Raw genomic sequence first — 10272 nt, forward strand, 5'->3', positions numbered from 1 at the left:
AGAAAAATGATGTATTACATAGGGTGAAAGAATTATATAAACAAAATAGACCATCAGGTTGGAGACAGAGCAGTAAACAAGTAAAGATTCTTACCTTTACCTTCTCATCTGGCTATGTCTCGCCTTCTAAAAGTCCTTGTCAGTCTTTAGAAATCCTCTTACCTGGTGATTCTACTAGTCCTGGTAACTGAGGTCAGTGAACCCTTCAAAAGTCTTCCTCAGAAGCATAGGCTGTTGCCTGCAGCCAAGGTGAGGCTATTGACTGAGGTGTGGTGGTGCTCGTGCTGGGACTGAAACCCACAGATTCTTGGCTAAGCTAGTGGGCCTTGCCTCTTCACTCAGGGTCAGACAAATCACCATATTTGGGATCAGGAAAGAATTTTACCCCATGGCATAGACTGTGTCAGTTTTTTACCTTCAACTGTAACAACCTTTAGAGTTGCAGTGCATTGGCTACTGTAGTCTCCCTACTTTACCTGTGGTAGGTTAGGATGTCTTGTGGTTGTGTCAGGGTTGACCATGTAGTTTTGATAAGAGGTTAAACCATGGATTTGTATATGATTGTTTAGAAAGGAATGACCTCTAGAGGTTCCTTCCAGCCCTGCTTTTCTATGATTATCTGAATATCTTCATTAATGATTTGGAGGAGGAAATTGAGTGTATACTTTGAATATGACACCAAGCTGGGGAAGGTAGCATATCCTTTAGATAATATGATTACTATTCAAAATAACCTTGACAATTTTGGAGAAATTATCAAAAATTAATTATTTTAATTGATGAAATTCAATGAGGGCATGTTCATTGTCTTGCACTTGGGATGGAATCAAATACAGAAAAACAAGTTGGGGAACAATTGGCTCAGCTCTATTACTGCAGAAAAGGATTTAGGATTTATAGTAGACCAGAAACTAAATATGAGTCAGCATTGTGCTCTAGCTGCAAAAATGCTAACAACATACTGGCATGTATTAAGAAGAATGGCCTATGGAAGTCACACTCTCATTCTATTCAGCACTGGTACAGTCACAGCTGGAGTGCTGTATCTAGTTTTGAGCACAGCACTTCCAAAAGACATGTGTAAATTGAAAAGAAGAAACAGAGAACCACAAAAATAATTAATATTCTAAACACCATGACTTTTATAGAAGACCTGGAGAAGATAAGACCAAAAGGAAATTTGGTAACCATCTACAAATGCATAAAGAGCCATTATAAAGAGGATGATTTTAGACCAATATGTGTCTACAGGACACAAGTAAAGGGATGCCTAGCCTTAAACTGAAACAAAAGAAATTTAAAATGGGTATCAGGAGGAACGTCCTACATATGAAGGCAGTTAACCACTAGAACACCTTACCTAGCGAAATTCCGAAATCACCATGATAGAAAAATTCATAGAACCATATACAATTGGGGTTGGAAGGGGCCTCAGGAGGCCATCTAGTTCAGCCCCCTGCTCAAAGCAGGCCCACCCCCGCCAAAGCTTTGTCTAGCCAGGTTTTGAAAACCTCCAAGGATGGAGCTTCCACCACCTCTCTGGGTAGCCTGTTCCAGTCCAGTGTGTTATTACCTTCCTACTGAGACAGTTCTTCCTAATATCTAACCTAAACTTCCCTTGCTGCAACTTAAGATCATTGCTCCTTGTTCTGCCATCTGCCACCACTAAGAACAGTCTAGATTCATCCTTTTTCAAATCCCGCTTCAGGTAGTTGAAGGCTCCTATAAAATCCCCTCTCAGTCTCCTCTTTTCTAAATAAGCCCAGTTTCCTCAGCCTTCTCTCAGAAATCATGTGCTCCAGACCCCTCACCATTTCGTGGCCCTCTGCTGGAGTCTGTCCAATTTGTGCACATCCTTTTTGTAGTGGGGGGGCCAAAACTGAACACAGGACTCCATATGTGGCCTCATCAGTGCTGAACAAAGGGGATGAATCACTTCCATTGACCTACTGGCAACACACCAACCAATGCAACCCAGTATACCATTAGCCTTCTTGGCTCATATTCAGCTTATTGTCCACTGTACCCCCCAGGTCCTTTTCTGCAGGACTGCTACCCAGTCAGTCAGCCCCCAGCCTGGACTGGTGCATGGGACTGTTCCATCCTAAGTGCAGGACTTTGTACTTGTCCTTGTTGAACCTCATGAGATTTCTTTTGACCCAATCCTGCAATTGGTTGAGGTCACTCTAAATCCTAGCCCTACCGTCCAGCATATCTACTACTCCCCCTCAGCTTGGTGTTACATGCAAACTTGCTGAGGGGGCACTCTATGCCATCTTCCAGGTTGCTGATGAAGACATTGAACAAAACTGGCCCCAAGACCAACCCCTGGGGCACTCCACTTGATACCATCTGTCAACTAGACATTAAGCCATTGATTACTATTCTCTGAGCCCGATGTTCCAGCCAGTTTTCTATCCACCATACAGTCCATTCATCTAGCCCATACTTCCTTAGCTGACCTGCAAGAATGCCATGGGAGACCATATCAAAAGCCTTGCTAAAATCAAGGTACACCACATGCACAGGTCTCTCCACACCCACAAGGTCAGTCACCTTGTCATAGAAGTCAGTCAGGTTGGTGAGGGATGACTTTCCCCTAGTGAATCCATGCTGACTGTTCCTAAACATCTTTTTCTCCTTTAAACAAGAATGATTTTGGATTTTCTGAGGCCCTTCCAGTTTTGTTTTTCTATAATAGATTTGAAAAAAATTCACAGATAAATTCAAAGTTTTCATTAATTTCAGATATGCCCACATTTTAGGATTTCCTATGATACTTTTCACTGGTGTTTTATATTCTGTATAGTCATTAGGATTCACATGGCAAAGTCTGAGTGGGTTTCAAGTTTGCTCTTCGCTGTTTCCTATTTTAGCAGCTTGTATTTACTGCTATTTATTTTGTTTGTTTACTTTTGTGTTGGTTTGTAGGTTCTCTTATTCCCTTTCTCTTCTTGCCTTTTTACCCCATTTCCTATTATTTCCAGGAAAATATTTGCAAAAAGTTGAGTCTTACAACATATTCTCATAACTAATTGGCTCAGGATTAGATTGATTTTATTTAATAGAAAACACATAGCCTAGAGCCCCAGGTGGTATATCTCTGCATATATTGAGACTCTGTCAGATGCATTTTCCCAGAAGAGCACAAGGCAAATTTATGCTTCTTTAGTAGGATGCTGTAATAGGAGCTGTAAACATGCAGGAATCTGTGGACCCTGCAGACAGATCTGGAGGCTGTGGGTGCCCGTTCTGAAACTGGCAAGGGATGTTTTTAGGGCCCGTGAGGGAGAAACTAGAACCCTAGAAGCTAGGACCCTAGAACTCCCTGAAGGCTCACCAGGAGTTTGAGTGCCCAGTGGCTTGAGGAGAGCCATCTTCTGTATGGAGCCAAGGGTCTGCTGAGACCTTTAAGCACACAAAGGTGAGACCCTTAAGCACACAAAAGCACACAAAGGATCCACGCCTTGATCTGGGGCCTGAAGACAGGCAGAAATTCTTTAACACACAGAGGCTGGGAAGAGCCCTGTGTTGATTGGAGGGGCTGAAGGCTGACTGAGGCTCTTAAGAAAACAGGAACCAAAAAATGGCTGGGGGTTGTACTGGAGCTAATGGCCTGCCACATGGAGAGAGTGGACTGGGGCTCAGGGTCCATTGAACTGAGCTAGTGGACTGACTGAGTCTGAGGGCCCAATTGGATATTAATTGGCCATATCTGCAAGCCACAAAAGAGGCTATCAGGAGTAAATGGACACCTTTACAAAGTCAGGTGTGCCAATAACACCTCTCTGTGACTAAGTATCAGTATCCTGACTAAGCCCCCAGCCCTGCCCAAGCACATGAGATACTGGTCTGTGAAGAAAGGGGAAACCCCCCTTGATCTTCTATTAAAACATAATTCAAGTTGGAATTTTATTTGAACTGCATGATGCGAATCAGTTAACACAGTTTAAAAGATGGTGAGCATGTCTACAAATGTGCACATTGGGGCCTGTTCAGTCTGAGGAAGAGAAGGCTGAGAGGTGATTTGCTAGCTGCCTGCAAGTATGTCAGGGGTGAATATCAAGATCTAGGGGAGCACCTCAAGGGAGAATGAGGACAAATGGGCATAAGCTAAAAAAAGGTAAATACAGGACATAAGAAAAAAAACTTTTTTCTCTGAAAGGATCGCCAGAATCTAGAACACACTCCCAGAAGAGGTGGTATAGTCACCACCCTTGGAGCTGTTTAAGATGAGAATGGAGAATCACCTTGTTGAGCTCATCTAAGCCCAATAACTTCCTGCCCATGGCAGAAGACTGGACTTGATGATCATGCAGGTCCCTTCCAGTCTTTTGATTCTATGATTCTGACTCAATTTGGCCAATTTTAGACCTTTGTTAATAAGTATAATTCAGAATATTATCATTACTTATAATGGAAACACTCCAGATTTATAACTGTGTACATAGGTATTAAACATTTGTTGGGCAAAATTGTAGGAGCCAGAAGCCAGGGCTCCTGGTAGGTGCAGAGATGTGTCCATGTCCCCAGGGCATGTGACTGCTGCTCTGGAATAGAAATTGTTCTCAGTTCTAGGCTGGCCTGTGCTCCTGTTGGGGCAGAACTGTCCTAACTGCTCCATATCCATTTTACTCACTGAATAGTAAATACAAAGTATACTGGCTGAACTTCAAAAGGAGAGCTGGAGAGGCCCCTAGATAATGCTTAAACTTTGGTGTGCATTGTGTGCTGAGAAAATAAGTGCCATACTGGTTTAAACCAACGGTCCATTTAGGCCAGGTTCCTGTCTCTGGCAGTAGCAGGAGTGGATGCTTTAGAGGGAGAACATTGAATTGGATGTATCTAGTTGGATCTATCCTTTATTCATTACTCTCCCTGGAATCTACCATCATTGGTTTAGAGATGTGAAAGGAGACATTTCCAACCATTCTGTTTAGCAGCTATTAATAAGTGTCAACCGTGAATTTCTGTAATTCCTTTCTGAACCCAGCTATGCCATCTGCCTCCACCACCACCTGTGGTGACGAATTTCAAAATGTATTGTACTTACCTAAATAAAACTTAAAATTTAGGATGACCCTAATGTTCACATATATAAATTAGTTGTAATTTTCTATGTATAGAATTTAATTATTGGAGGTGCATCTTAAATTCATCCCCAACAACCACTGCAGTGGGGAAAGCAGGAGCAGGGGGGGCAGGCAGCTGACAGGGTTAAAGTGGCCTGACCCCTGTCCCTTGGCCCTCCACCCTTTGCTCCCTACCCTGTCTCCCTGCCACTCCCTTTCTCACCACTTGGCACCCACCACCGCCACTTACACTTAGTAGTAGCTACAGTTCCAGCCCCACTCCTACCAGGTTGCAGTGGTGGCAGCTCCAGCCCAGCCCTGGAATCAGGCACTGCAACTGCTGCCTAACTAAGTGGGTATTGAAGCCATAGCATTCCCTGTTCTCTAGACTGAAGCCAGAGCTATGGGTAAGTCAGGGGTGGACAAAATACAACCTTCAGGCCAGATCTGGCACACACAGGGACTTTGTCTGGCCTGCAGAGGCTCCCTCAGTCCCACTTGGCCCAGACACCATCTGGCCTTTCATGCATTTCACCACCTCTGGCCATGAAGCAGGCTGAGGCAGTCCAGGTGTGAAGTCACCTTAAATAGGCAGTCCAGGAAGTGGTGACTCCTTTCAGCAGCCACTGCAGCTGCTGCTCGCCCCAGCCTCATGGTACTGGTGGAGACCCAAGTGCACAGATCTGATCCCAGCCCACCCTGTTCCTGCTCTGGACTCACCCTAGTGGAGTGCACCAGCTCTGAATCTGCATGCAGAGCCCCGACCCTGGCTCATCCTGCACCTGCTCCAGACTAATTCATCCATACTGAGCAGCAGCAGCAGTGGCAGCGGATGGGCAGAAGCATGAGGCATAGGTGGTAGGGGGGAAGTGGGGGAAAGAGGGTAGAGGAGGCAGGCCATGGGGTGGGGGGCAGCGTCTTAAGTTGGTGTGATCTTTATGCAGCTCCTCTGTCTTGCTAGGGATGAAAGTGAGATTCACTGGTCTGTAGTTCCCAGGATCCTATATAGGTGACAGCGGCTTATAACTTTGATATCTCATTCCATGTATAAGCATCCTATCTCATTCCCTAGATAAGGGGATAAGAGACCCACCCACACTCCAGTTCTTGCTGGGATACAATTTTGTACCATCCTGGCCAGATGGCTTGGTGGGGTTAGGCTGAGTAACTTTCCTCATAGACTTCCCTTGATGGCTCTATCACATTGAGTTGCAATCTATTATACAAATAGTGGATGATACTTCGGAAAAGTTGTAAACCCAGGGGAAAATTCAGAGATGCAATGGATTGCAACTCCATTGATTATCAGCTCTGTCTCTGATCACAGATATTTAACTGAATCATATCTAAATATCCTGAGTCTGGCATGGCAACCATTTTATTATTATTATTATTATTATTTTCTTGTACTCTCCATCTGTCTGTCTGTATTCAACTCATGTCTTTTGTGAATTATGTAGGTTGTAAATTCTCTGGAGTTCTGTGTTTCTACATTACTTAGTACAATGGAGTCCATAACCATAGGTCTTGGGTAATCCTATACTCATCTTTTCCTCCTCTTGAGATTCATTCATCATCTTCCTTCCATTTTCCCTGAAGTAGTATGAGAATAGTTTTTTGTACTCATTTTCTCTGCATGTGTTTTCTATAGAAACCTATAATCCAGATGCTTAAAATAAACAACAATTTTGCAGAACCAATAATTTTGCAGAACATATTCATGCCTTCTGGCTTCTGTTTATCAGCAATAGTTTGAGTTTTTGATGGATACCATATTTTGCTTCCTTCTTGTGCTTTAATTTTGCCAAATTCTAGAAATTAGTATTTCAGGGCAATACTGAAAAAAATGTATTTGCCTAAATAAAATTTGTCTCCAGACAATTTTAGCTAAGGAAGGCCTACAGTAGCTTTGTGTTCAAAAGCAACACGTTCATTTTTCTGAAGAAAGCTGGCAACATCAGAGATATTTTGTATAGTATAAAAGTACTTGGCACTTACTGAAACACCTGATAGCTTATTATGACAAATCACAATCAAACACAGATGCTGACTCAATTTAGAGCTAATTTCATAGCTTTTTGGTTATGTTAATATAAAGCAGTTACATTAAATAGCTGTCTGATTATGAGAAAATCTGCATAGCAGCACAGTATTTCAGCCAACACACACGTGTACTGAAAATAATTAAGTCAAAACAAATTCCAAAATAATCAGATTTTTCACATTGTCAGGGTTCAAATTTGATTGCAATCTTATAAATAAATAGTGGAATAATTATTTTGTGTGTATGTGTGAAAAAAATCACCTTATGGTTTAAACTTTAATACAATTATGTTTTATTAAAAAATAGGGATCATATCATTTCCCATGTGGGCTGTAAACAGGAAACAATATAAAATGCCAAGAAGAGTGAGACATGAGTGGCAAATGATTTCAATTTTGGCTGCCCAATTTTACTAATAAATAGGATATGATTCAGAACTCACAGTCCCCAAATGTAGGCATTCAGTTTAAAAAATATTGACCTGAGCCTAAACTTGCTGAATGGAGACTGTAGTGGGGTGCTGTAGGGTGCCTGTCACTTAAAGTGGAGAAGTGGACTGAAAGGCAGCTTCCAGGTGGTGTGGGGGCTGGTTGCAGGCTCATCTGGAGAAAGAAGGCCAGGCTGGGGCTAGATAAGCCCAGTGCCTGAGCCGGTCCGGAAGCCCAGTCCCCAGAGCTGGAGGAACGGAGTTCTCTGCAGAAGGACTTCTGAAGGACCTAAGAAGGTAGGTGAAGCAGAAAGACTCTGAAAGCTTGGGAGCCTTTGTTTTATGTTGATAATATCAAGTGAGTTACAAGCCTTAAACCCTGCTGGAGACAGGCTGAAGGCTTATAGAGCCCACCAGCCCAGAGAAGGGGCTGAGTTCAGAGAGAGACAAGGGAATAGTGCCTACCAGCCCACAGAAGAGAGATTAGCAGAGCACAGGGGGCTCTCCAGCCCAAAGGAGGGTTTGAACAAGGGAGCAGAGCCCACCAGCCCAGGGAAGGGGCTGAGAGGGACACAACACGTTCCCTAGCCCAGAGGGATGGCATGAAGGACTCGGGGTCTGAGGACCAAGAGATAGAGAGCAGAGAGGGACCCAGAGGGTCTGAAAATCCTGAGAGGGGCTACAGGAAGCAAGCAGATGAAGTGATAACACCTGTGAACATAGGTGACTTGTAGGGGTGCATGGGGGTTGTGGTTTGAACCCCTGTGGTTCAAACCTGCTACAGAGACCATAATATTTCTGTGACTTTCTTGCACAGTACCTGTGATGGGGCTTGTGATCCCTGCAATGGTTCTTTTGGTTTAAAAACAATGTTAGAGATTGTGTTTCATGGAACAAAAGTGACTGATCACAAGAAACAGTGATAGGCTGGCAGGTCAAAATTAGAATCCAACAACCTTGAGTATGATAGGGTACAGCAGAGAAAATCAAAAGTCTAAAGATGATGACTGTCTAATGAGCCATCTGTCTTGTTGCCTGGTAGAGTCCACAGATGCCTATTGTGTTAAACAGCAGAGCAGGACACCTCTTCTCATAGTTCCTGATGACATTCAAATCACATTATACTGCTGAAGTAGGTCCGAAATGGTGATATTAGGTCAGAAACGGTCAGAAGGTAGGTAAAAATGGTGGTGGTATTTACAGTGAGAAACACGCACATGATTCTTCTCATCAGGTTATTCTGAGCTCAAGTCAGTTACAAGACATTGCATTGGTAGAGCAATGAAACTAGTCTGAACAGACTATGCGTGCTTAATAATTTGTCTTTCACAGACACGACTTTCTAGTTATTTGTGATAATTTCCTATCCTTAATATAGGGGATGTTGAAAGTCTCTGATAGAACTGAAAAGTTCACACCTTATGCAGCATTGCTTATTTTGGATACGTATTGGTTGAATGTAGAGTGATCTTGTGTTCGCTGGCTGCTGAGGTTATGTTAATTTTGATGCTGATTTTTGTTCTGAATGTAGCTCTTGTTGAAGTCCTTCCTATCCCGGTCATTAATAGGCCACTTGTCTAAGTAGGAGCTGGCTGTTCTTACTTTACATCATCTGAGAAATCCTCCACACCTGAAGGAGAGTGGCAGATATTCTTTGTATTTTAAGAGTATTAGAGGTGCTAGACCATGGTAGTGAATCTAGAATGCTGAAAAGTTTTGTCTTTTCATTATTGACATCTCCACCTTCTTTCTGAAAAAAAGAGAACATTTTTTTTTTTCAGGTCCTCTCTTCCTCAATTGAGTGGGAAAGATTTTTCTTTCTTTTTTTTTTAAAGGAAATGTAGAAACAAGAACAGCCATGTGTTTTTGAGCATATGATCCAGCTGCTGGTGAGGAGTCTTTGATGGGAATTGGGTCAGAACATCTGAGCATTAGACCTTCTAGAAGTCCTTGTCATCTCTGCAGCATTGCTGAAGTATTAATTCCTGTTGCATCTTTATGTTTTGAAATGCTGTACAAAGTGAAAAAGAGAACTTCAACTTCTCATTTTCCCATAGCTTGGAAATCAATCCTGCTCTTCTGTTTCGTTTTCACTAAGCCATACCTTGCCTCATGTTTGCTGAAGCAAAAGGAGTTTACACTTTTTAACAGAAAAAATAAATCTCCTTATATCCTTTGCCCTTATTCTTTTTCCTCTTCTTTCGTTCTCTCTCTGTCTCCCCTTCTCTTTCTCTCCTCATCCCTTGTCAACACAACCATCTATGAGGAGCTTCTATTTCTCAATTAACAAGCTCATATGTTTTCTTACTAATCTTATTTTGTATTTTATTTGTTTGTACAAAAAAATGTTAAATTAGCTTTCCAATCTATGTGTAATTACAAAAACCTACCTTGGATACCATTAGAAAATCAATCTAGAATATTTAACAGAAGTTTCTATTTTAAAGGAAGAAAAACCTGTGGAGTAGGTAGAATTGTTCAGACTGATTGAACTTTTAAAGTGCCTCCACTGTATTACAGTAATGCAGTGAAAAATCTCTAACTAGGGAATACTGACAGTGCTGTGTTTTGTTATGTGCTGCATACTATAGCAACCAAATGATGTGCTCACAGAGAGATACAGCCAGAATAGACCATCAGAACCCAAATGTGTCTCAAGGTAATAATATTAAATACAAGTTCTCTTGTTTGTCTCAGAAAAATACAGCCGCAAATCGTTTGAATCTTTC

General features: G+C 42.3%; 1 long non-coding RNA gene across 1 annotated transcript; it reads left to right on the forward strand.

Moving 5' to 3' along the window:
- The first annotated feature begins 7743 nt into the window (after positions 1-7743).
- LOC106721905 lies at positions 7744-9400 on the forward strand. Its single transcript, XR_001357638.1, has 3 exons — positions 7744-7840; positions 8586-8717; positions 9379-9400. It is a non-coding gene; the product is annotated as an uncharacterized LOC106721905 (long non-coding RNA).
- Positions 9401-10272: the final 872 nt, after the last annotated feature.

This window comes from Alligator sinensis, unplaced genomic scaffold (genome assembly GCF_000455745.1).
Source record: "Alligator sinensis unplaced genomic scaffold, ASM45574v1 scaffold130_2, whole genome shotgun sequence".
Classification (NCBI taxonomy): domain Eukaryota; kingdom Metazoa; phylum Chordata; order Crocodylia; family Alligatoridae; genus Alligator; species Alligator sinensis.